At 43.8% G+C, this 27,762-nt stretch overlaps 1 protein-coding gene across 2 annotated transcripts in view; it reads left to right on the top strand.

The window, feature by feature from the left end:
• The first annotated feature begins 18,022 nt into the window (after nt 1–18,022).
• LOC137352458 (SHC-transforming protein 1-like) overlaps nt 18,023–27,762 on the top strand; it is a 114,422-nt gene continuing 104,682 nt past the window's right edge. The window contains exon 1 of one of the 2 annotated variants that reach the window (XM_068017928.1): nt 18,023–18,078. The gene's annotated coding sequence lies outside the window, so the exon portion shown is untranslated. The remainder of the gene's footprint in view (nt 18,079–27,762) is intronic. The other variant, XM_068017927.1, reaches the window with a different exon arrangement.

Genomic DNA, 27,762 nt, shown 5'->3' with positions numbered 1-27,762 from the left:
AGCTCCAAATTCCATTGAGTTGAATGCTGTGTCTTGAAATATGTACTAACTAGATGATCTTGCCCTTGAGGGACCTAGTTCAGATAGGCCAAAGGAAGGATTTCATTGTAGTAATGGCCCTGTCTTCATGTGTCCACTTGGTACACCAACCAGTTTGAGCATCGTGTTGCTGAAACAGATTCCTATCAGCCTGTGTCTTTAAAAGATATCTATCGGCAGGGCAATGGTGGCAGGATGTGATGGGAGGGGACACTCAGACTGATTTTCCAGGTTAACACTCAATGACCTTATCAGCTTTGCTCCCATCGGAAATGAATCTTTGCTGTGATGTTTTATTCCCCCTATTGAATTAATTTGAATGCTAACATTTGTAGGTTTACTCTTCACTGCTTCCTCTTACCTATTTAATGATCTTGTCCACACAAGGCATGCATCTTTACTGGAAAGAAAGTCTTCCCTCAAGAAAAGAAGACATTATTAACATTTAATCATCTGAAAATTAATTGCATCGTTCTTCCTTTTGCAATGTGATTATTCCCTGGTATAACTCCTTGGGATACCAATAGCCCATGGTACTGCTCTGTGGATCATTGCTGTGGATTTAGATATCTTAAGAGCTGAGCTGTGGCTGCCTTTTCTTCAGTGGAATGTCCCAATTTCACTGATAAAATGAGTCCCTTTTTCATTATCTCTGTAGAACAGGAAAGCTGTGACAATGATATACTTCTGGTATGATGGTCCATTTTTAGAAGAAGGACCTGAAACAAAGCACAGACCAAAAATACACAAAATATCTAACACCATCATGAGAGTTTTATGGTTTTTAGATCACATTTATAAAGTGCAAACTGGATTGTAGCACAGGAAAATCGCCTGGGTGACTTTCAAGCTCGACTAATTACTTTAAGATGCTCGATTAAAGTCTAAGGAAGATCGAATTAAATATTTCTGTTAAATCACTACCAAAGCAGAAAGGTAGGATGCAATTCTGCTCAGGGATTGATCACATCAAGGATTAACAGCTTAAAACTTAACAACTTAAATGGAGGTCACGTTTAGGCCAAAGACATATCTGTGGCAAGGGTTTTGTGAATGTCTTCTTTTTTGGCCTCCTTGTTTCGAGAGACAATGGGTAAGCATCTAGAGGTGGTCAGTGGTTTGTGAAGCAACGCCTGGAGTGGCTATAAAGACCAATTCTAGAGTGACAGACTCTTCCACTGGTGCTGCAGTTAAAATTGGTTGTCGGCTGTTACACAGTTGGCTCTCTCCTTGCGCGTCAGTCTCTTTTCCTGCTAACTGCTAAGTCTCTTCGACTCGCCACTCTTTAGCCCCACCTTTATGGCTGTCCTGCAGCTCTGGCGATCGCTGGCAACTGACTCCCACGACTTGTGCTCAACGTCACAGGACTTCATGTTGTGTTTGCAGACGTCTTTAAAGCGGAGACATGGACAGTTGGTGGGTCTGATACCAGTGACAAGCTGGCTGTACAATGTGTCCTTGGGGATTCTGCCATCTTCCATGCGGCTCACATGGCCAAGCCATCTCAAGCGCCACTGGCTCAGTAGGGTGTATATGCTGGGGATGTTGGGTGCCTCAAGGACTTCTGCATTGGAGATACGGTCCTGCCACCTGATGCCAAGGATTCTCCGGAGGCAGTGAAGATGGAATGAGTTGAGACATCGCTCTTGGCTGATATACGTTGTCCAGGCCTTGCTGCCGTAGAGAAAGGTACTGAGGACACAGGCTTGAAACATTCGGACTTTTGTGTTCCGTGTCAGTGCGCCATTTTCCCACACCCTCTTGGCCAGTCTGGACATAGCAGTGGATGCCTTCCCCATGCACTTGTTAATTTCTGCATCGAGAGACAGGTTACTGGTGATAGTTGAGCCCAGGTAGGTGAACTCTTGAACCACTTCCACAGCGTGGTCGCCGATATTGATGGATGGAGCATTTCTGACGTCCTGTCCCATGATGTTCGTTTTCTTGAGGCTGATGGTTAGGTAAATTTGTTGCAGGCAGCTGCGAGTCGATGAGTCTCTGCAGACACTCTTCAGTGTGGGATGTTAAAGCAGCATCGTCAGCAAAGAGAAGTTCCCTGATGAGGACTTTCCGTACTTTGGTCTTCACTCTTAGACGGGCAAGGTTGAACAACCTGACACCTGATCTTGAGTGGAGGAAAATTCCTTCTTCTGAAGACTTGAACGCATGTGAGAGCAGCAGGGAGAAGAAGATCCCAAACAGTGTAGGTGCGAGAACACAGCCCTGTTTCACGCCACTCAGGATAGGAAAGGGGTCTGATGAGGCACCGCTATGCTGAATTGTGCCTTTCATATTGTCATGGAATGAGGTGATGATACTTAGTAGCTTTGGTGGACATCCGATCTTTGCTAGTAGTCTGAAGAGACCATGTCTGCTGACGAGGTCAAAGGCTTTGGTGAGATCTATGAAAGCAACGTAGAGGGGCATCTGCTGTTCACGGCATTTCTCCTGTAGCTGGCGAAGGGAGAACAGCGTGTCAATGGTGGAACTCGCTGCTCGAAATGTGCACTGTGCCTCATGGTAGACACGCTCAGCCAGCTTCTGGAGTCTGTTTAAAATGACTTGAGCGAAGACTTTCCCCACTATGCTGAGCAGGGAAATTCCACGGGGGTTGTTGCAGTCACTGCGGTCACCCTTGTTCAGGGTGATGATATTGGCATCGCGCATGCCCTTTGGTACTGCTCCCTCATCCCAACACAGGCAAAGCACTTCATGGAGTGCTGAAAGTATAGCAGGCTTGGCACTCTTGATTATTTCACGGGTAGCGTCTTCCTTTCCAGGGGCTTTTCCACTGGCTAGAGAATCAATGGCATCGTGTCCCCTGATTTAGACTTGAGGGGGGGTGATCTTCTTGATGGTTGGCCCAAAAGCTCTCTTAATGACATCATACATTCCTCTGATGTTTCCGGTGTCGGAGGCCAGCTGAATACGACTGCATAGGTGTTGCCAGTAGTCAGCTGCACAGCGCCTGGCTGTTCTTTGTGCAGCACTTCTGGCTACTTTAAGTGCTACGGATGTTAACTCGCTGGGGGCTTTCTTGTAGTTCAACAGTGCAGTGCGCTTAGCGGCTATGACAGGTTCCAGCTCTTCAAAGTGAGATTGAAACCAGTCTGCATTCTGCTTCTCACGTTTGCCAAAGGTGGTCATTGCTGAGTCATAGATGGCGTCTCTGATGTGAGCCCACTTGGTCTCTGCATCCCCTGTTGGAGTGTTTTGAAGGGCTTTTTCAAGTGAATTTAGAAACTTATGTAACAGCTGTGGATAAAAAGTTCTGTTAGTGTTGATGCACGGGTGGCCCTTCTGCTTGGAGTGATGCAGCTTCTTTGGTTTGAGTCTAACTTTGCTGCACACCAGGGAGTGGTCGGTGTTGCAGTCCGCACTATGGAAGCTGCGTGTGATTTGAACACTGTTTAAAGAGGCTCGCCTTGTGATGATGAGGTCCTGCTGGTGCCAACGACGTGATCTTGGGTGCCTCCATGAAACCTGGTGACAGGGTTTAGTATGAAAGAACGAGTTGGTGATACAGAGGTTATGATAGGTACACAACTCCAGCAGTCTCTGTCCATTCTCATTCATCCTTCCAATGCCATAGCGCCCAAGGCAGGAGGACCATGAGTCATGGTCGGCCCCAACCCTGGCATTCAAGTCCCCCAGCAGGAACAGATGTTCGGTATTAGGAATGCTACTAATGATATTATGGAGTTCATCGTAGAACTGGTCTTTATCTTCATGTGCGGAGCAGAGTATTGGAGCATAGATGCTGAGTAGGTGTACTGTACCAGAGACGGTGAAGTCGGATGGACAGTATGCGTTCCGAGCCATTTGAAGGTGGCTCTATCATGCTGAGCAAAGAGTTTCTGATGGCGAACCCCACTCCATGCTGTCTTGCTTCTTCAGTAACCCTACCCTGCCAGTAGAAGGTGTAGTCTTGCTCTCTTAGAGATCCGCTTGCAGGGAGGCGTGTCTCCTGAAGTGCTGCAATGTCCACATTGAGTCTGCTGATCTCGTTGTTAATGATGGCGGTCTTCCGAGAATCGTTGATTTGTGTAAGGTCTTCCGACAGGCCAGGACACATAGTTCTGACTTTCCAGCTTGCAAAACGAAGGGCTGGCACCTTCTTTCCTTTTTTTGTCGTGCTGTTTGGGGCAGTGTAAATATAGTCATGACGTAATAATAATTATCTTCGCATAATTGAATTTTGTGGTTGAGAAATTGCCAGTAGTGCTCTTTGTGCTCAGTTTTGCACTACTTTCACTCCTCAATTCTGATGGCACTTTTCAACTTTGAGGACTGTTATGATAATTGAGGAATGTACTTCAAATCCTACTTTCCTCTTTTTTGAAGGGATCAACTATCTATTGCACATTTGACCATCTCTCCTGGTGAGACACAGTGTACACTATAAGAGAAAGGGTTCATCCCTCACTACCTTTGAACTAGTTATGATTTGAGTGAAATTAGAAAAATAGATTATCTCAATGGCAGATGTCCAAGCAAATTTTATCTGTAAATCAGACCTACTTTGAAATAAATGCCTCCATTGAAATAGTGGACAGAGGAATGGCATACAACTGTGTTACTAGTAGTTTGCTATGATCACTGACAGACATTTCAAGTTGATGTTGCTCTTTTGACCCTCTCAGAAAGATTTATTTTCTAACCAGACTTGACTATTCCAATGGACTCCTGGCCGGCCTCCCACATTCTACCCTCCGTGAACTTGACGTCACCCAAAACTCTGCTGCCTGTGTCCTAGTTTGCACCCATCATCCCTCTGTTCATTGATCGACACTGGATCCTGGTTAAACAATGCCTCAATGTTAAAATTCTGATCATTGTTTTAAAATCCCTCCATTTCCTAGCTCATCCCCTCCCCCCCACCCCCACCCCGCGCTCTCTGTAATCTCCTTCAGCCCTACAACCCTCCGAGACATCTGAACTCCTCTAAGTCTGGCCTCTTGAGAAGCCCCAATTTTAATTGCTCTAACACTGGTAGCCATGCCTTCATCTGCCTCAGCCCTAAGCTCTGGAATTCCCTCCCTAAACCTCTCTGCCTCTTTGCATCTCTTTCCTCCTTTAAGCCACTCCTTAAAACCCACCTCTGTTGCCAAACTTTTGGTCATCTGCTTATGTGGCTTGATGTCATATTTTCTTTTATAATGCCTCTCTGAAGTTCCTTGGTACATTTTATTTTGTGGAAGTTACTACATAAATACAAGTTCTTGTTGTGGAGATCATTACATATTGCAATCATTAAAAAAAAACATGCAAATATAAATTGCAGTAACAGGAACAGGCTGCAATGCTTTTTCGGCACCAAACTTCTCCAATTCAATAACCTCCTTCTTGTCCGTACATCTTTTTATGTTTCAACAAGTCAGACCCAGCAGCAGTGTGAAGCAATTGAATACTTTGGCAACAGGTAAACAATGGACAAGTGAGCTGGCAGTTGTCAATGAGCTCTCTTATCAAGATAATCATCTCCAATTGACTTGAATTATGTCTGCCATATTAAGGATTGGGGAGCAGTTTATGCTACATCTAAGGCTGAGGGACCTGTCCTCATTACATAACAAGGTTCAACAGGGACACTTCCAGAAGGACGAATTGGGCATCAGGACGTTTTGTGTAAGTTCTGCTGGTCATAAACCCACCAAGGTGGTAACTGCCAGCACAACATGCACTAAACAGCCTGATACCAAGAACATTGTCCTCAGAAGAGAACCTCCAACTACACTAACTTAATCTGACTATTCTTTTCGTCTCTTAGATGTAATGAGTTTTAATTGTGCCAGATTTGAAGCACATTTACATATGGAATTATTATCGAATAAGAACTTTTGCAAGTACCCAAACAATTAGGAGCCTTAACAGCTGCTATTGAGGAGGGAAAAACACCCATCAAACTATCTGTCTGTGCTGGAATGAAAATCAGATACAAGTGGTGAAGGGAGCAACTATGACACATTGGCATAAAAATTTGCCCACCTAGTGCCCATTTTATGAGTGCTAACTGGCCTACTAAGCCTTCAATACGGCGGGCAGGAAGTGCACCCAAATTTCCTGCCAGAAGTGTAACCCTCCATATTAGGAAAGGAAAAAAATAGGTGACCAGGGCTCACATCTGAGATAAACGTTAGCCATTTGCATATGCAATAAGTAGCCTAATGCCTGTTTGAGGCCCCCAGTTTAAGATTAGTTTGCCCCGAGGCAGCCGACACCAGTACAGGAGCCCAGTGACCTCAGGACCCCCGAAAGCACTTTACAGCCAATGAAGACCTTTTTGAAGTGTTGTAATGTCAGAAACATGACAACCAGTTTGCACACAGCAAGGCCCATGAACAGGAAAATGCTAATGACCAGATAATCTGTTGTTTTTTTAGTGATGTTGGCTGATGGATAAATATTGGCCAGGACACCAGGGAGAAACCAGTGGTTTTGGTTGCTGCCACAAATTCGAGTGCCCTTCTAACCCCTCCCCGAACCCTCACCCACCAATGGAATTTCAGACTCATGTGGGTATAAATTCAACTTGGGCAGTAATGCAAAATGGCGAGGGAGAATCAGATGCCTCTTTTGCACTGCATCTGATTTTCTTTTCCATGGATAGCATGTTGCCATTTCGATAATGCCCATTTTGCACCACCATCACCAAAGGCGGATTTAAATCCTATGGTTTCAGCATCACTAATTCCCTTGATCTTAACATCTTCAGGGATCTTTTATTCTGTGGTAAAATCTACATTGTTTAAAAGTATGTCAAAAAGTCCATTCTGTCGTAACGTCTTCCTGAATACTGTGGACACTTATGATCAGTTCGGATCTGAAATTAGTGTAATAACGTTCAGGGAGCACAAGTTGATTGAACATTTTTCATTACAACTTTAATGAGCTAACTGATGTTGCAGGATTTAGTTTTAGAAATGCTTATTCAGTCCGTCCTCAAAACACAAAGTCTTACTGTTCACATCAGTCTGAATAAAGGGGCGTCTGATACGTCGATGCCATTTGCTAGCTGTGAAAGCACTGACCACAGCGTGTGCTCCCACACTCCCACAGACCGTTCATCTTGTATGCATGATGTGTGTGAGTGAAGCAGATTTGTTCTGGCCACTATCTGGATTGTGTGTGAAGGAAGCCTAGCGGCTAAGAGAGGAAAAAGCTGAAGGTTGTAGAGAGAGCCATGCACACATGAACAGCTGAAAGTTTGTCACAGGTCTACACCAATATGCACCTACAAACAGGGGGTCATTTTGACTTTGAGCAAAAGTGTAAAACGGGTGATATTGATTCAGCCATCTTGCCTGCTTTTTATTTGCATTGCTCTCTGATAAGCAGGTGGAGTATAATGTGGGGAAATGTGAGGTTACTTGCTTTGGTAGGAAGAATAGAAAAAGAGAATATTTTTTAAACGGTGAGAAACAATTAAATCTTGGTGTTCAGAGGGACCTGGATGTCCTTGTACAAGAAATACAAAAAGTTAACACGCAGGTACAGCAAGTAATTAGGAAGACAAATTGTATGCTTGCCTTTATTGCAAGGGGTTGGAGTACAAGCATAAGGAAGTCTTGCTGCAATTGTACAGGGCTTTGGGAGACCACACATAGAGCACTGTGTACAGTTTTTGTCTCCATACGTAATGAAGGATATATTTGCCTTAGAGGGGTGCAACGAAGGTTCACTAGATTGATTCCTGGGATAAGAGGGTTGTCCTATGAGGAGAGATTGTGGAATGCTATCTGAAGTTTAGAAGAATGTGAGGTGAATTCATTGAAATGTACAAGAATCTGAAAGGTCTTGACAAGGTAGATGCTGAGCAGCTGTATCCCCGAGCTGGAGAGTCTAGAACTAGGGGACAGAGTCTCAAGATAACAGGCCAGCCATTTCGAACTGAAATGAAGAGAAATTTTTTCACTCAGATAGTTGTGAATCTTACGAATTATCTACCCAGGTGAGCTGTGGATGCTCAGTCATTTAGTACGTTCAAGGCTGAGATTGATAGATGTTTGGACTGAGGGAATCAAAAGATACGGGGATCAGGTGGGAAAGTGGAATTGAATTTAAAGATGAGCAATAATTGTATTAAATGGTGGCGCAGTCTTGGGGGGCCTAATGGCCTACTCCTGCTCCTATTTCTCATGTTTTTATGTTCTTATAACCAATTCAATGTCATCAGAATTAATCATTAGGCCTGGGCTACATTAATTTAGTGCCGCATAGAGTAATAGGTGCAGATTTCAGTTCCTCAGTAACATGGTCTGCTTATAGAAACAGCCATGAAGCTGTGTACAAGAAACCGATTAGAGAAAGCCCAAAGTCTAACATGCTGACAAACAGACAGGGCCTCCCCCTATTTTACCCAGATAGAAATTACTAAACATAGAAGTGCTAATCTCACAATAGAACTCTATTGAAAATTGGTGAACGTGAGGCAGTGGTTAAGTGGAGACAGGACACCTACTTATTTTATTTCAGTTTGGCAAAGCAACATTGAAGTTAGCCAGATAACTATGAGTGAAGAAGGTTGGTCAGTTTGTCATAGTTTATTCATCTGAAAAAGAAACTATTGTCCATCCATCACAGTATCAAAACAATTAGTTTTTTCTCCCTGCACTACCCACAGCTCCATTCTACTTGTAATCGCTATGTGAGGAAGAACTTCTGACATCAGACTTATCGTTCCTTTCATTAGTTTGAACTATACCCCCTTGTCCTATGGTCATGGTTTAATTTGAAACAGTTCCAGATTTATCTTTTTTAAGCCATTTACTAACTGTCCCGTGCAGATCAACAGCAAACTGATCACGCACAAGTACAAGACATCTCTTTATGCTCTCAATCTGAACTTCAGACCATAATACACAGTAACTATTTCTGAGAAATGTTAATAGATTAGGCACGCACATATCATATGCCAGTTTTTCATATATAATACACATGTGAGCCTGGATTCTGCTCAGTGGCACAACTGACCCCACCCCACCCTCCACTTCAACCCGAGCACACTTGCAGTGACCCCACCTTTGTTATTTTGGGTCAGTTCAGTTTAATTGGAATATTGTGAATGATCTCCAACTATTGGAAATTATTTGTCACTGGGAGCTCATCCATGTAAATGCCTGCAGCAGCTTAAAGAACCAGGCACCAATAGAAGACTTTGTGCTACAAACAGGAGGTTCAAGGGCCACCTCAGTCAGAAGAAGCTCACACTGAAATAGCCAGCCACCTTACACCATCTTGCTATCCAGATGGTGCCTCAAAGAAGCACTAGAGTAGTGTAAGAGTTCAGAGTTCACACATCAACACCCGGGTAAACGCAGTGGTCAGAAGCAATAGGCATGTACATACATGATTGGCTTTCAATAAAATACTGTTTTTTCTGAAGCTGTTGTGCATACAGACATAGTTCTTGGCAAGATTTGGAAGTGACTTTCTTTAAGTGGTTTGAATGGAACTGTGTGATTGATATGTAGAGAGAAGGGCCTGTGGATGGTGGTTTATTTGTGTTGGGAAAAGGGATGGCGTTGACAGGAGGGTTTACGCATCTGCCAGATGTGATAAGCAAGAGAACGTAACACACTGATTCTCATGAATGTTTTCAGCTGCTATCCGCTTTGTGATCCCATGCTGCCCTTGGGTTCCTTTATCCTCTGGGACTGCCATTGACTTCTTTGCAAGGCAAATTTATGCAGCAGCTGCCATACAACCAGCACCATACAACCACAATGTTAGAGACGCTAGCAAGAAACCAAAAGCATACCTTAACCACATTGATTATGACAGATGAAAGGATCTGGTTGCAGCAGAGCTCAGTTGACGTTCTAGAAAACTGACAGGTGTCATGAGTAGTGATTGTGAATGGTAATTTTGATCTCCAAGGATCCATCTGGAAGCACAATTAGGACTGGCATGATACAGTGCCTTAGAATGAAGGCATCATGACAGTCCCCACGATATGAGCTGTCACTTGCAAGATGCAATGCTGCTAGTCAAAAACAAGCTGTACAATCAGAGACTGGAATCCTTTCCTATTGATGTACGTGGCGGCTTTGATGAATGGAGTCCATATGGCCACATGCATGCAATATATTATTCCTTGGGGAGTCCTGCCACTGTGTAAAATTGTAGTTCCTGCCATACTGCTACCAGTTGCTCCAGCCAAAGTACACGGAATGGCTGGCACGAGCGAACATTGCGACTGCAACTTGCTTGATGCATCATTTGCGCAGCGAATTGTTTAAAGTTAGTGATGCTTTCAGTGCCAGTCTGGAATGCCCAGGTTGGATAAACCGTCAGGGCATTTGGGACATTCACAGCAAGTGGCGATGCTTGTGGTCGAAAAGAGCTCACGATGTCCCAAAATACTTTATTTTGAAGCACTTTTTGTCGTCGCTATTGTAATGTAGCGAATTTATGTAGAAAATGGCCTCTAATTTCATCTAAAAAAACAAAGATACCAAAGAATTGCTGATGCAAAACTCATTGTGGCCTCAGGATGGGGAGGAGGGGGGAGGGCCGGGGCCGGGGCCGAGTGGTAGGGGCAGAGAATGGCAGCCCGACAGCAAAAGGCACAAATGTGGATGGCAGCAGTGAAGAAACAACATGAATATCACCTGAGATTCCTTTGAAATTACCTGCTGGGCTTTTAATATCATTTCTGCTTTTCGTGTAGTGTCTGGCAATAGAGGACAACCATTTGACATGAGTGTGATTGCAAACAAAATACTATTGCTGCATAATGTGACTTATATCATCACCACTTCACCAGGACTCATTTATAGACTCTGGCCCATTTTGGGACAGACAGGCCACCATTTACAGCAATTACAGCAGAAAGGTGCAGACAGCAACTGGGCCATATTCATAGGAAAATATGATCATTTATGGCAACCCCGCATTAATAGAGGCTCCCTCACTAGGCTCGATCATGTGAGTGGGACTGATGCTTGCACTGGTTGTGCTTCCTGTTGACCTCATGCTGAAATGAAATAGCAGTTCATGATAAGATTCAATGTTACTGGGTGCTCGGTGTCTGACATGTTGGGAGCTAGAATATTTTAAAAATGCACAAGCATCTCACATTCACATTCACCTTTCTTCACAATATTGTTGGGTGCTTAGTTTTGTGTTGTATTATGTTAAATAAAAACAGCTCTTTACATAATTTTGCGTAACTTTTCTGGCCACTAATTATAATGAATTAAATCCAGCAAATAAAAAGGTGATTTTTGGCACCCAACGATTCAGCCCTACATGTCATGGATTGCCAGACAATTATGCAAATAGGCTGACCCCGTGTTATCTTGAAAAGGGGTGGGGGTTGGTAGCTCAGCCAGTGGGTGAACTATGCGTGACTTACGCTGACATACCTGTATCGGTACCAAGAGTGCCCTGTGCTATAGATGTTGGAGGCACATTGTTTCCTGAGATGGTGCTTGCAGCCAGTTGGGCAAAACTGTTGCTGACCTCATTGTCACTATACTGTTCTCCTTCACACTGCTTTGAGAGACATTACCTCATGAGGCTCAGTGGTTTATCAAAGTACAGAAGAGTAATCATCTACAAGATCAGTCTCTACAAGCTCTTTGACTTTTTCTCTGTCATTATGCCTTGTGATGTAAGTTGGCCTGTGACATTTCTTGGATTTGGGACCCTAAATTAATCATAGCAGCAGTGTGAGCATTGTCATGGAACTGTTTTTTGTCTCCTCTGTTTAAAAACAGTGTGCCTTTAAAAACTAAAGGTCACAGTGTGCCAGCAGCTGCACCCGTTTCCTAGGCAACAGTGGGAAAGTGAGGAGGTCACATGGTGTATTGTAACTTTTGACTTTGTGTAAAAGACTGGCTTAAACCAGTTTGATCCAGAAACCAGTAAAGTATGCTGAAGGAAGAAGTGGTCTATTTCTCAGCAGAAAAATCTACATGAGCTACAGGCTGTGTTATTGCCTAAACAGGAAAAAACCTCTGGGAAAAGAACATTTCTATTGTTGGAGGTAGGAAATTCATTTTTTACTTCCAAACTCTAAGAGGTCTTTGCCTCAGAAGTGACTCTCTGTTGTCTGTTTGTGTTTGCTGGAATTCTCAGTAAAGTTCTACTGAAAGACTACCAATTTTAAAATCCAATTAGACCTGTTGCTATACTCCTTGTTGAAAGAACTGTGTGACGCCTGCTGAAACTGAAGTGCTTTGACAGCTTATCCCTTTGGGTCTGTCTGTCGAATTCGCCTGGAGACTTCAAACGGCACCTGACTGTTCTACTCTGGGACACCTCACTGACTGTGAACATAGCCCACAAGACTTAGAACCCAGCTACTTATTTATTCATAAGAAACATTATTTTTAAACTGGTTAACCATTGGTTTTTGAATGAATGTGTGTGTGCATTAGGGTTAGGATAAATAAGAAGTTATAAAGTCTTTTAGACATAGGTTAGATTAGATTAGAGATACAGCACTGAAACAGGCCCTTCGGCCCACCGAGTCTGTGCCGAACATCAACCACCCATTTATACTAATCCTACACTAATCCCATATTCCTACCAAACATCCCCACCTGTCCCTATATTTCCCTACCACCTACCTATACTAGGGGCAATTTATAATGGCCAATTTACCTACCAACCTGCAAGTCTTTTGGCTTGTGGGAGGAAACCGGAGCACCCGGAGAAAACCCACGCAGACACAGGGAGAACTTGCAAACTCCACACAGGCAGTATCCGGAATCGAACCCGGGTCCCTGGAGCTGTGAGGCTGCGGTGCTAACCACTGCGCCACTGTGCCGCCCTTGGTTTATCTCAATAGTGTTTAAGATTCAGTTTATTAATAAATAGTTTGTTGTTTAAAGATACCTAGTTTGGTCTCTTTTATTCTGGGGGGTTAATAAAGCACTTAATTTGGCTAATTTCCGGTAGGTGGGAAAACTTTAACAATATGCTATGACTTGTGGAGTAGTGGGACTGAATTGGCAGTGCATTACACCCGCCTCGGCTGTAACAGAATTCATGAGAGATTCTTCTGTATGGATGTTTTTACTCCACAGTAACCAGCATTGTTGCTTCAGCAGTGCAGAAACCAATTGTCCTTCCCTTACAATGGTATAGGTATGGAGCCAAACATTTGCTCAAGATCATGTATGTATTCAAACATTCTCTGTTGGAAAGCAGAACCACTAAGGTCTATCCTACAATTTATGAGGGATGTTCAGAACTCTGTTCTCTACCTGCTGACCCCTAGGTAGCCCCATATATGCTAAACCTTTGCCATCAGGACTTGTTCTTTGCCCCATGGTGCCTCATCCTAATGATTAAATAATGATGTAATATGCCCATCTTTGGGCTGTTGATTGGTTCAGTTGGGGGCTATTACATTTCCTGCTGTAGTAATTGTTGTTCTTGGACTGGTGGATCCAATCCAATCCCTCTACCCAATGTTCTCAGATCTTAGATGCCCTTTCAAATGTTGCCAGCCCCACTTTAAGTTCTGATAGGCCCTAGACCCTGCAGTCAAATGCTAGATTGAGGTCCCTCCTTCTCCCTGTTTGCTGCCATGTCATAACCCTGCCACAACACCCTGTTCCACAAGTGCTCCTAGACTTCAGACTCCCTTCCCTGGAGGTCTACTTGGCTCCCAACTGCTGATTGCCCCCAGATTGCCCAATAATGCCAGACATCAACCCACAATGTGGATTAGTGCCAGGGGTTGACTCACCGTCATTGAACCAGGGCCCCTCCCATCAAATGCTACTAGGACTCCCTTATTTGCTCACAAGTGCCAGCCCTGAATATTTCCAGGCCCCAGGTTTGTCATTACTGCCAGGCCCCAGACCACCCACCACATTTACAAACTCCAGCCTGAGTCCAGACTATCCCACTCCTTCCCAGCACCCCACTGTCCTAACCCACTGCATCCTATAACCAGCTACCCCAACCCAATTTCAGTATGCACCTTTAACCAACTATATGTTAATTTCCATTTTGCAGTATGTCCTTTGCTTTTAACAAAAGTAATACAACAAACATGAGAACATCAGTAAAATAACATGTGTGAAAGCTACATAGAAACATTGGGAGACAGAGAGAAGAGCTTACAGAAAGAGTGACAGGAAAAGAGTGAGGAATGGAATTGAACATAAAAACAAAGATACAGACTCCAGAGTGAAACAAGTGATCGTCATTCAGAGTGACAAAGAGAGAGAGGAAAGAGTGGAACAGAAAACAGAAAAACGGACTTGGGGGCATTACAGAATTGAAAAGGGGCAGTGAAACATTTTCAGAAAGATTTATAGTTCTACAAATCCTTATCATGTTCAAACACTTTGAACAAAATGCTACATGCACAGTGAAGTACTTTTGAAGGCCAGTGGTTGTTTTACACCACCTAATATGAAAGCCAGTCTTCGCTAGGAATATCCCACAAATAGCAGTGAGATGGAAAATCAGTTTATCTGTTTTTGGTGGTATTGTTTAAGGGACAAACGTTGACTAGTGCCTTGGAAGAACTCATTACTTTTTTTGAATAGTGTGATGGGATCTTTAAAGCCTACCTGAATCCCCCGAGCAAGCAGACAAATCCTTAGTTTAGCTTCACATCGGGGGGATGGTAGCTGTGACAATTCAGCGCTGCTTCAGTAATACCCTGGAGTGGTAGCCAATACGAAGCGCTCAAGAAAGTAGCAACTATTTTTGAACACGAGCCACATTGTGGGAGATCTGCTAATATTTTGTGAAAAGTGCAGGTCAGGCTGTACACTTATTGAGCTGTCTGTTTACAGACAGTCCAGATACAGGCATATGTCCTCTTTGTAAAGTCCGGTTCTTTATTACATTGGGCAGTTAAGTCCCTGTGCTCTTGTTGAATGTTACTGTCTGAGATTTTAACTGAGGGAAAAGCACGTTATTAATTCTGATCCCACCATCAGTCCCAGGGGCCAACCTGCTTCGTCACTATTCTCAGAACATGTGAAGTGACACTAGCCCTGCTACAGGGCAGTGATTCTTCTCAGGAAAATGTTTCGCCGATTACTCCATCGTCAACCTGAAAGACAAGATCAACTTCAAACTCTTCTTCTCCATCACATCTCTTCCAACTATCCCTTCATCCTGGCTTCTCATGCTAAATGTGAGCAGCTCTTTCAATCAAAGTGCTACATTTGAGGAGCTCTCCAAAAATCAAAACTGTCTGTTCAGCTGCCTCTTCCTGAGCTCTTAAAAGATACAGCTGGCGTTAAAGGAGCTCCTCACTTCTTGCTGGAAATGGCTGGTTAAGGTTACAGAGTGCCTCCATCTTGTGGTGTGGCTTGGCAGGTGTTTGTGCAAGACGTTCTCCCCCAGCCACCCCATTGGGTAAGAGAGTGCCCAAGAGCGAAGCTGAAATAGGCCCAGAGAGATTATTGCCTCTCAGGGCAGAGCCCCATTCAACCCTCTCCTACTCGTAGTAATAAGTGATATGCAAAACAAACAGGACTAGCTAACGCAGCATCTCACGATGCAGCACAAATTGGTACAGAACCACTTTAATGACGATGGTCTCTCACTGACTCCCGGCAACAAGCCATTTCTTTTACTTCTGCCACCAAAGAAGCAGATGAAAGAGTTGGCATTCATGGTAGTTGACTTAATGTGGAGAGCAATGTTGCTGAAGGTTTATTGGACCATTGCATTGTGCAAGTGCGAAGGACTATTTGAGGATTGTGTGGATGTGACACTGAAGAGCTCCTCTAAATGCCAGTTCCATGTTGCCTGTAGTGGTGCTTCTGTAGTAGCGTTGCCATGTCTGGCTGAATATATTTCAGGAGGTTTCATCACATGTCTCACCTCCAACTGCTCTGCTCCCACATTCCCACCATTGGTCACCTGACACACACATTCTCATGTTGCATGGCCTTCCCATGCCAACTGAAAAGTGAACAGGCTCCTGTTTGGATGATTGTTGACTGTTACCTAAACAGTTTATTTCCCATCTCCATTATTTTTTATAACCAATAAAACCCACAATTGGTTTTAATGCCCATATGATTTTCTCTTGGGTTGTATCCAGCAATGTCTGAGAGATTCATCTTTAATTCCCAGAGACACCACAACAGTTCTGGAGTGTTGGCAACACTATTCAGCAGGAGCATCTTCATAGAATCATACAGCACAAAAGGAGCCATTCGGCCTGTCATGTTTGCATCAGCTCTTTGAAAAAGGCCATCCAAGTAGACCCACTCTCCCACTCTTTCCCCACAGCTCTACAAATCATTCCTTTTCAAGTATGTATCCAATTCTCTCTGGAAAGTTATAACTGAATCTGTTTCTACCACCCTTTCAGGCAGTGAAATCCAGATGCAGATCTTCTACCTGATCATCAATGTATTGCTGTGTCATTAGCTGTAGATGAGTGTTTTTCCTTCTCGACCTGCCCTAAGGGCCTGCTACCTGACGGGACCTGACGACATGTGTTGGGTAGGGGTCGGGTCAGGTCGCTCTTCCGGGTCCGGCTTTCAGGCTTGGGTAGGGTTGGGCCGGATCCTGGTCAGACCAGGTCTGGGTCGGACACACACGGTACTACCTTTTGCTCTGCTGGGAGGAAAAGGGAAGTTGAGCAAGTAAGCGTCAAAATTTGAAAAGCCTGCCTGAGCTGGGAGTCTGGGACGTCAAGGAGGGAAACGTGCATGCAGACTTCAAAGGCTCTGAGTCTGCACGGTGAGCGTCTATATGACGTCATCGCGCTCATGCTGCAGCTTCCTTCCATTCCATCCATATAAAAGTAGTAAGTACAGTGAGTGCACTATGGTCGGGTCGGCCGCGGGAAAAAATGAAAGCACTCGGGCTGGGTCGGGCTCGGGTCCGACGTGGTTCTGTTGGGTTTGGGTCGGGTTTTTTTTTCCAGACCCGAGCAGGCCTTTCAGCTGCCCTACCTTTAAGGATATCTGGATAGCAAAGTTGTAGATCATACAGCAGCCTACGATAATCATTCAATAAGCCTTGGGCATAAAATGTTCAGGGTTGTGGTGGCAGCCCTGACTGCCATTGGCAGAGTTGTACCTCTGGTAGAGGCTGTTCGCAGGTCAACTTTGAGCAAATCACACAAATCTGCTTCTGCCCCTTAGTCATGAACAGCCTGCAAAAGCACTTTTCCTGGGACATTCTAAATAGCCGAATCCAGACTTACAGACTTTTTAAAAATTCATTCCGGGCATCACTGACATGGCCCGCTTTTATTACCAATTCTTAGTTTTCCTACAAAGATGCTGGTGGACCTTCTTCTTGAATCATTGCTATTTATTTGATACAACTTGCTAGGCTACTTCAGAGAGCACTTAAGAGTTAAGCAGTTTGGTGAAGGACTGGAGTCACATATCGGGACAGTATGTTTCCTTGCCTAAAGTTAACCACTTGCACAGGCAAGAATAGGAAAAGCCAAGCCAACTATGATGCAGCTGAACCTGCCTCACATCACTTACTTCATCGACTTCTTCCTTCATAAAAAATAACAAAAAAGGGTGGAATCCCCACCGGAAATCCCACCCCCAAAGTTTTGATTGAAGCAGTGATAAAATTTTGTTGGCAAAAATTCCGAGGCAAAATTCTCCATTTCATGGAGGTGCATTCATGGGGTGAGCACAAAGTGCATGCATGGGATGAGCTCCAAGTCACTCTGCCATGTTGCACCATTACCACGGGCTGGGAGGGCAATCACCTCTAATCAGAATATTTAGACTTGTCCTATTTGAGTTCATTATGGCTTTACAGTTACACAATAAAGAATTTCTCTTGGTCAAATTATAAAAGGAAATGTATATATTTTGTCTTGATATGAAAAAATGGACAGCTTGGGTAGTTACCACCTCAGCGGTTGCGCAGGGCAATATATCTAGTAACAAAAAAGCAGTTTTAGTAATTGTTTTAAAATAAATTTCTAGACACTACTCCCACTACTTCCTTAGTTTCTGTTTATAGTTCACTAGTTATTGAACTACAGTCAAGTTCCCCTTTTTCTCTGACAGGTTATATGTTGCAGGCGCTTCGTCTCGCTGAAAATTGAAAAGATCACTTTTGTGTGTAAGTAAAGCTTACTTTTGAATAAGAATCTAAGTTGTAGCCTGAGGTTTTGGCTTTTTGCCGTTAATTTACTGGGATTGGGAGACGAGCAGCTTTCCGCAAGCAACTTTCCACCATTTCTGCTCCCCTGCAGCTTACAGTAGGTGTCAGTTCCATTTCATACTTTTCGTACCTTCTGCAGCACAACCTGCAGCTTTTTTGTGTCTGATTTGCTACTGTAAGCGGGGAACTGCTCGCTTCACTTAGGCTAGTTAAGCAGGGCAGTGAAGCTGCCCATCACATCCACTATTTAGCTCAGTTTTATTGTTCTCAAGTAAGGGCTATCTTTTGCAATCTCAGCTAAAGTAACACCAGGATCGGCAGAGTGGTGAGTGGATGCCCAGAGTGTAAAATTAATACCGCTGCTGCTCAGAACTAAAGGGATGATCCGCTAAAAGCTAAGAGGAACTTCCTTTGCTTCCAGTCCAAATGGACACACAAAGGAAAAAAAAGCAAATTGCTCAATTTTGCTAAGTGTTCATTAAATTACTTCTGCATCAAATATGGAGTGTTAATAAGGCATGAAATGTGCATGGGTACTTCAGCTCACCGAGTACAGAAGGCACTAAACTGCAGCCCAAAGCGAAGATGGGGGCAGGGCCTACTCTGCCAATTCTGCAGTCCCTCTCTGCATCCCTGACACGTAGGACTGCAGACTCAGTTATTTTCATCTTTTATGGTAGTTCGGTGAGGTATTTAGCACTTTCGTGTTCCTGGCCTCTGGTTACAGTTAAAGTACTTCCCCTACTATGTTTTCTTCCACTGGTGTAATTTGAGGAACCTGTCGCCTGGTAATGTAGCTGAGGTCTGCAATGCACCATGTCGGAAGTCACAGCGGTAGATATTTGTGCCCCACTGTTCCCTGGGTCAGTATATCAGCATGCACTGCGGCTGATGGAAGCACTTAAGAGTTAATATGAGGCGTATAACAAGGGTTTTGCAATGAAAAACAGTGAGCTGAACACACAGAGCAACGTACTTATTATTATAATACTTTAACAATTAGAACTTCTTTTAACTGACTTGTCCATTAATCATTTGGTGATTCCTTTTATTGTAATCATCAAGATGAGGGCATTGGATGCCAGCAAAGTGAAACAGAACACTTCTTTTACATGGCCTAGGGTCTATATTCTGTGTACTCCTGTAATAGAGTGGAAAATCATCCCTGTGATTGTAGGATATGAGCAGCCAGCAGACAAGGCTCTGGGCCAGGGTTGGAAAATCAGCCCTCCATGGTCAGCATCAAAAACTCCCAAGTCAGGAGTGGCACAGCCAGCTACAGGGTGAATCTCCGTCTGCATTGCCCCAACAATTGACTTTGAAAATAGAGAGGACATCGCATCCCCTTAACCCATAGGCAAGACAGTGGGCTAGTTATGTCTATCCCAGTACTCAGGAAACTGATGCATACTGCTGGGGAATGGGAATGTGCAGCTACAACATCTCATTTGTTCACATGTAAAGTGGGAGCTACTTAACTGTCAGTTAATAAACAAAATTGATAGATTGTTAGTAGGAGAAGTAGTAATATTATTAACATATCCTGCCTATGGTACCACTCCTATAATTATCTCCATTTGTTGTGCTATAATATGTCCAACATTTCAGAATACTGCATCTCATCATCATGGATGTGACCTTGCTGGAGGTATCATTGATTCTGTCAATCACATTCTTGAGAAGTCATGTTACTGAATCTAAACCTGAGTGTCTGTATTAGTAACTGATAATTTCACACTGCTATCTCCTAAATGTAAATGGTGTTTGGGACTCAACATTAAGGCTTATTTAATTGCAAGACAGTAGTTAGAAGTGAGAAATGATTAGTGGTCATATGATAACTAAGTGGTGACCTCAACCTTTGAACAACTTTTGCCACAAAAATGCATACTTCCCTTTGCCCTTCCCCCAATATTCTCCCCTCCTCTCCTGTAGGCCTTAGCTTATGCTGGACTGCCTGAGCCCAGACAGTCTGTATTGGCAGGCTATTTAACCATGGAGGGCATCACAGCTGAGTTCAGTCCCGTCCTCATCCAATACCAACCTTATTGAATTCTTTGAAGAATTAACATAAACAAGGGTAAGGCAGTAATTATTATATATTTGGATTTTCAAAAGGCCTTCGATAGTAGACTTGTGACTAAGACCAGACCACATGGAGTCAGGGGATCAAATAACAGAACGGATAGCAATTTGACAACAGAACAGAAAAAAAAGAGCAATGAGATAAGGGTTGCTACTCACACTGGCAAAAGGTGGGAAGTGGTGTTCCACAAGGATCAGTGCTGGAACTTCTGTTGTTGACAATTTACATTAATGATCTGGACTTGGGAATCGGAAGTACAATTTCAAAATTTGTGGAGGCCACTAAATTGGGGGTTATAGGTTATGCTAAGGAAGCTGTTGACAAATTCAAGATGGCATTAATAAACTTGCAGAATGGGCATGAAATTGGCAAATGAATTTCAATATAGATAAGTGTGAGGTACTCCATTTTGATAGGAAGAAAAAGGAGGCCACATACTGCTTGGATAATAAGTCTAAATGGGTTAGAGGAATCTAGGAGTACAGGTACAGAAAGGAGCAACACAGGTTAATAAGACCATTAAAAAAAACAAGCCAGGCACTGAGGTTTATTTCTCGATGGATAGAATTAAAAAGCACAGAAGGGACATACCTACCAGAGGTGGTGGCAAGTAATATGCAGGCGGGAGGGAGTTGCCCTGGGAGTCCTCAACATTGACTCCGGACCCATGAAGCCTCATGGCATCAGGTCAAACATGGGCAAGGAAACCTCCTGCTGATTACCACCTAGCGGCCCCCCTCAGCTGATAAATCAGTACTCCTCCATGTTGAACACCAATTGGAAGAAGCATTAAGGGTAGCAAGGGCACAGAATGTACTCTGGGTGGGGGACTTCAATGTCCATCACTAAAAGTGGCTCAGTAGCACCACCACTGAACGAGCTGGCCGAGTACTAAAGGATGTAACTGCTAGACTGGGTCTGCAGCAGGTGGTGAGGGAAGCAAGAGGGAAAAACCTACTTGATCTCGTTCTCACCAATCTACCTGTCGCAGATGCATCTGTCCATGATAGTTTTAGTAGGAGTGACCACCGCACAGTCCTTGTGGAGACGAAATGGGATAGATTTCGAACAGATCTAGCAACTGAAAGCTGGGCATCCATGAGGTGCTATGAGCCATCAGCAACAGCAGAACTTTATTCAACCACAATCTGTAACCTCATGGCCCAGGATAACCCCACCCTACCATTACCATCAAGCCAGGGCACTAACCCTGGTTCAATGAAGAGTGCAGGAGGGCATGCCAGGAGCAGCACCAGGCATACCTCAAAATGAGAGGCTGGATTTTACATTGCCGCAGCCATAAACAATGGCAGCCCAGAGGTGCAGGCCGTACTTCGTGGAGCTGCCGCAATATTCAATGCGGCGGCTCATTTAAATGACCAGGGCGGACTGCCCCCACTGGCAGCTCCCCCCCCTCCCCCCACCAATGATGTGGAGGGGGCAGGCTGTCCGTCCCCAGCAATGGTGTCAGGCGCCATTGCACGGGTGCCAACGCCATTTTAAAAGGGCTTTGAGCTCTTACATTTAATTTAAATGTTTAAGGAGCTAGTGATGTAAAATTTATTCGAAGAAGTTAAATAAATGTTTCTAGTCCCTCTCCAATCCCCCAATAATGATGCAATTCATTCATTGCCCTCTCCCCGCCCCCAAATACTTATTTGTTCACCTGACCATCCCCCCCCCCAACAAAGCTCACAAACTTTAATCTTTACCCCTTTCCACCATCCGCTACACCAATCAAATCACTCTGACGCTGCTCCCACCCTCTCCTGCACTGAAATACTTACCTGCTTCCCCCTCCCCACCAGTGTCCCACATCGGATCCCCGGGCGGGTATCTGAAGGTGCGGGAGTGCCAGTCACCGGCAGCAATATCGCTGCAGAACGGACGGTTGTGGGGTGGGGGTGGGGGGGGGGGGGGGGGGGGAAGTAATTAATTCTGTCATTAACATTATTTTGCATATTTATATTTGTCATCCGTCGCAAGAGGTGGGGGGGCCGCCATGAGGCCTCGCCGCCACCGGCAATATCAGGCCAGGCCTTCCTGACATCAAGGCCCATGGCAGGCCTCTGCCATGCGGCATTTTCTGGCCCCCCACCCCGCCACGACCCCCAACGTCGGGGGCTGTAAAATCCAGCCCGAGGTGTTAGCCTGATGAAGCTACAATCCTTGGGGCAGGGCCCTGGGGAGCGTTGTTGAGCACAGAGACCTTGGGGTGCAAGTACATAGTTCCCTGAAAGTGACAACACAGGTAGACAGGTTGGCGAAGAAGGCGTATGGCATGCTTGCCGTCATCAGCCGAGGCATTGAGTACAAGAGTTGGGACGTCATGTTACAGTTGTACATAATGTTGGTTAGGCCGCATTTGGAGCACTGTGTGCAGTTCTGGTTGCCGCACTACAGGAAAGATGTGATTAAGCTAGAGAGGGTGCAGAAAAGATTCACAAGGATGTTGCCTGGTTTGGAGGGCTTGAGTTATAAAGAGAGATTTGATAGGCTGGGTCTGTTTTCCCTGGAGCGAAGGAGGCTGAGAGGGGACATGATCGAGGTATATAAATGAGAGGCATTGATAGGGTAGATAGCCAGAGTCTGTTTCCCATGGTAAGGGTGACTAAAACTAGAGGGCATAGATTTAAGGTGAGAGGGAGGAGGTTTAAAGGGGATCAAAGGGGGAAATTTTTCATACAAAGAATAGTGGGTATCTGGAATGAGCTGCCAGAGGAGGTGGTGGAGGAAGGAACAGTAGCAACATTTAAGTGGCATCTGGACAGGTACTTGAATGAGCAAGGTATAGAGGGATATGGAATTAATGCAGACAGGTGGGATTAGTATAGATAGGCATTATGGTCGGCATGGACGTGGTGGGCTGAAGGGCTTGTTTCTATGCTGTACGACTCTGTGACTCTAATCCAGGACTACTTGCAAGCCAAACAGCGAAAGCAGCACTCAATAGACAGGGCTAAGCAATCCCACAACCAACGGATCAGATCTAAGCTCTACAGTCCTCCCATATCCAGTCTAGCCACAGATTATACTGTAACATAATTTCCAGCCCTTTGCATTCCAACCTGTTTGAGATAAAGTGTACAAGATTCCATTTGGCTTTTTAAAAATGATTTTTGTGCCTGTCCAGTAACTTATAGTGAGTTCTGTATTTGGACCCCTAAATCTATCTGTTTCTCCACAGTTCCTAGCTTCTCACCCTTTAGAAAATACTCTGATCTATCTTTCTAATGTCCAAAGTGGATGATCTCATATTTCCCCACATCTGCCACAGTTTTGTCCACTCGCTTGACCTATCAATGTCCATTTGCAATTTTCTTCTCCCATTTAAGCTATTTACTGTGTCACCTAAATTATTATCATCAGTAAACCTGGATATATAGCTTTCAGTTCCTTCATCTAAGTCCTTATAGATATAGTGACAAGCTGAGGCCCCACTACACATCCCTGCGAAAACCCCACTAGTCGCTTCCTGGCAATTGGAATACAATCCATCGTGGGCAGCAAACATACCAACTGAGCCATTTCAGAACTTGAAAGAATACATATTTCTCAAAGCTGAGACATTTTCTCAGCTGCAGCATGTGTAAAGTTTGCAAAATACACTTGATAAACAAGGACACCACAGCTGATTGTGCAGCCTGATATATATATTTTTTTACAACATGCATGAATTACACAGGATTTATCTTGGCAAAACCTGTATTTTTTTGTATAGTTTGCAGGGTTTCTGAAGGAACTTGCAATTTGTTTCCTGTGCTTTTAGTACAGCTCGGTGTGGGTTATTTTGCAAAAATAGCTGTTCCACATGGTTTCCTGATCCGTTATGGTATACTGCATGCAGCTGTATTGCTGCTGATAAATGTGGACTAGTCTTTACTCTTTGAATGTGATAGAAGTAAATATCTGAGACTGGGATTTAACAAAAATCCCAGCACGGGCTAACTCAGCAGCTTTATTCTCCTAACTGTGGAACTGATACTCATGAAGTAAGTAAGCCACAAATGTCATTTTTGAATTTGATTTGAAACATTTGTGTGATATTTATTTATAAGTTATACGGTAGAAGTAAAGCACCTTTCTGTGCATGGAAATCCAGCATATGATCATGGATTTTTAATATATTATTCCATTTCTATTTTGGCTACCCTTTGGTTATTTGCAATCTAGGTTTGAGCTGCCAACTTAAGTTGTTCTGCAGCCCTGTTAAATACAATCCTCATGTATATGTAGCTTTGGTCACTGTGTCAAATAGAGTACAATGAATGGAATAGAACTAGCATAGAAGAGATTGAGAAAGGGACCTCAAAGTAATAATAGACACAACCTTTTCAATGTGTGGAGAATGTGAGAAAATAACTGACACGGTTAATAGAATGTTACATAATTGGAATAGTTAAAAGAGATTTTGCTAAGGCCTTAGGAAGCATGTGATACTTGGAATATTGCATTCCGTTGTGGACACTATTGCTGCGAAAAGGACAAACGTGTATTGGAAGAATGATCCCAAATATAAAGGGGATGAGCTGCGAGGAATGTCAAGTCTGACAGTCTAGAGAGGAGACCGTAGATTTTACAAACTCACCATGCTGGAGAGGGCCTTCAGATGCTGAGACAGCGCATCAGGAACTTGGACACGGAGCTCAACCTGAATTTATAAAATCTATTACTAAGAAGGGGGTGGCTTCATTCAGGTAAATTTAAATAAATGGCCACAGGCAGCCACCTATATCAGGCAAATATCACTTACCATTTGCCATTATCACAAGAGTCAATTATCAAGGCACTGCTTATGTTGTATTAAGCGTACTAGCTATTTCGGGCATACTTTGTCATGGAATCCTCCTTTTAACAGATTTTCCTGTTTCAATAACGTCGTTAGGTTTTCGTGCTCCGGCAGCTGCTCCATTGTTTTTCTTTGTCTCTTGCTTTCAGTTCTCACTGTGCCACTTTAGTGCCCTCCTGTTCGATTGGATAAAAGGTCGGTGCCACAGTACCACAAAGCCGCCTGGCTGGCTCCTGTCTCCCTGCCATTTGCTACATCGTCCACTGCTGATATCAGACAAATTGTGCTAACACCAGCCCTCCCCTGTTATAAGCAATGGGGGCTGTATTAATAAGGCTGTACTGAGACTATCACTACAAAGTAAGTCAGCCCAGTAGAGGACTTAACTTTAAATTGGTGAAAAGTAAAGTTTTTAGTTACAAGTTGTTAAGTGCTTGGGATAATTTTCCAGGTATGGTAATACAGGAAAAAGTAATAGGGGAGTTCAAAATGCCAAATGGGTGAATCGGGATACCTGAGGGATCTAATATGATAACTAGAATGGCCTTTTTCTCTGTCTGTGCCTGTTCTTAATGTTCCTCCCCCCCCACATGGAACAACTGACAACAAATGATATTTATATAGCACCTTTAACAGAATAAAACATCCCAAGGTGCTTCACAGGAGCATTAAAAAAAAATTAAAACAAAATATGACATCGAGCCACACAGGAAATATTAGGGCAGATGACCAAAAGCATGGTCAAAGAGGTAGGCTTTAAGGAGTGTCTTAAAGGAGGAAAGTGAGTTAGAGAGGAGGAGCGGTGTAGGGAGGGAATTCCAGAGCTTAGGGCCTAGGCAGCTGAAGGCATGGCCATGAACGGTGGAGCAGTTAAAATCGGGGATGCTCAAGAGGCAAAAATTAGAGGAACACAGATGTCTTGGAGGGTTATGGGGCTGGAGGAGATTACAGAGATAGGAAGGGGTGAGGCCATGGAGGGATCTGAAAACAAGGCTGAGAATTTTAAAATCAAGACATTGCTTGACTGGGAGCCAGTATAGGTCAGCGAGCACAGGGGTGACGGGTGAACGAGACTTGGTGCAAGTGAAGAAACAAGCAGCAGAGTTTTGGATAACATTAAGTTTACAGGGGGTAAAATGAGAGACACCAGCCAGGAGTGCATTGGAATAGTCAGGGTCTGGAGGTAATGAAGGTATGAATGATGGCTTCAGCAGCAGATGAGCCGAGACAGGTGCGAAGTCAGGCGATGTTGTGGAGGTGGAAGTAGGCAGTCTTAGTGATGGCGCAAATATGGGGTGGGGACCTCATCTCGAGGTCAAAGGTGACACCATGGTTGTGAATAGACTGGTTTAATCTCAGACTTTTGTCAGGAAGAGGGATGGAGTCGGTAGCTAGGGAACAGAGTTTGGAGCAGCGACCGAAAACAGAGGCTCAGTCTTCCCAATACGCATATTGGGAATATAAATGCAGCCACATAAGGAGCCAATTTGAATAAAGCATTTGTATGGCCCTACAAGCAATCACTGAGATTTGGCTCACATAAATAAAAGGAATGAACATTTCCTTTAAATAAACCCTCCAAGCTGTAAGTTTCCAGTGTCAGAAGACTAGCTCGCATGCTGAAACTGACCAGAGCAGAAGTGAGTATTTTTGTACAGTTCTGTAACTTACTGGTCAAAAAATCGGCGATTGAATCTGCAAATGTTTGAGTTTGTGGCACTGTTTCCCAGGTGCTGGGTCAAACCTGGTCCTGCTTATTTTGCTGCAGCTTTGCATTATAGTTAATCCCACATTGTTTGCAGAAAACTGGATTGACACCTCACCATTGTCAAAAGACTGTCATAGGACAAAGAAAAGGAGTCAAGAATCCAACCTGTGACATCCTGGGAACTGACCATTACACCAGAAAAACTTGGAAAGGAATACACACACACACACACTTACATGTGTGTGGGCACATTTTGAGTTTCATTTTGAGTTATTTTCTTTCGTAATTCTCAGTCACTTCCCTCTTTGACTACTGTTAAGTGTGTCAGCTCTACTGATGCATATACAGCAAAGCAAAAAGAGAAAGATAGGCATCTTATAATCATAGGGAGTAGAAAAATGCAGATCATTTCAGATGGACAGATTTGATATATCGGTTTTCTTTTCTGCTACGTTTCTTTAAAAAGTTCTTGAATGAGTTCCGCAGTCTGTGTTAATGGAGGGCAAGTTGAGTCTAAAATGCAACAGCTGTCAACTTTCCCCACTCTGAGATCTGATTGAGAAACATTAAAGGCGTGTGTGAACTGTTGTGACATAGGATAGTAGTAACCGCCCTCCAAGGTCATGAAGCTAGAAATGTATAAGGACAATGCCAGTGATCATGAGCTGTGTTAGAGGGTGACTATTACATAGGAATTCCGAATACTGGATACTTAGGTAGAGAAAATTGTGTCGCGATATTAGCATGAAGATTAGTTACTGTATTTGTATAAAAAAACCCTGGTGGTTAACAAAGGCTTTAATCCATTTAGATAAAAATATTTGTATGCTAATATTGCATGGTGCAATTTGTTGTTCCTACTTTCCTTCTGTATGTGCTCCACACGGTGTGTTAGAGGCAGATACCAATGGCGTGTGCTCCACAGTTGGTAGAAAAGCAATGCAGACAAAAATGTAAAATTAAACTAAAACCACTCTTCTTTAAAAATATTGTTCTGATGCCCTTCTTTCCTGAAGGTACTAAGCCATTCAGGTGTTCAGTCCCGTGGGCATTCACCAT

The sequence above is a fragment of the Heterodontus francisci genome, chromosome 38, assembly GCF_036365525.1.
Source record: "Heterodontus francisci isolate sHetFra1 chromosome 38, sHetFra1.hap1, whole genome shotgun sequence".
In the NCBI taxonomy this organism is placed as follows: Eukaryota; Metazoa; Chordata; class Chondrichthyes; order Heterodontiformes; family Heterodontidae; genus Heterodontus; species Heterodontus francisci.
This window is presented reverse-complemented; position numbering and strand designations above follow the sequence as displayed.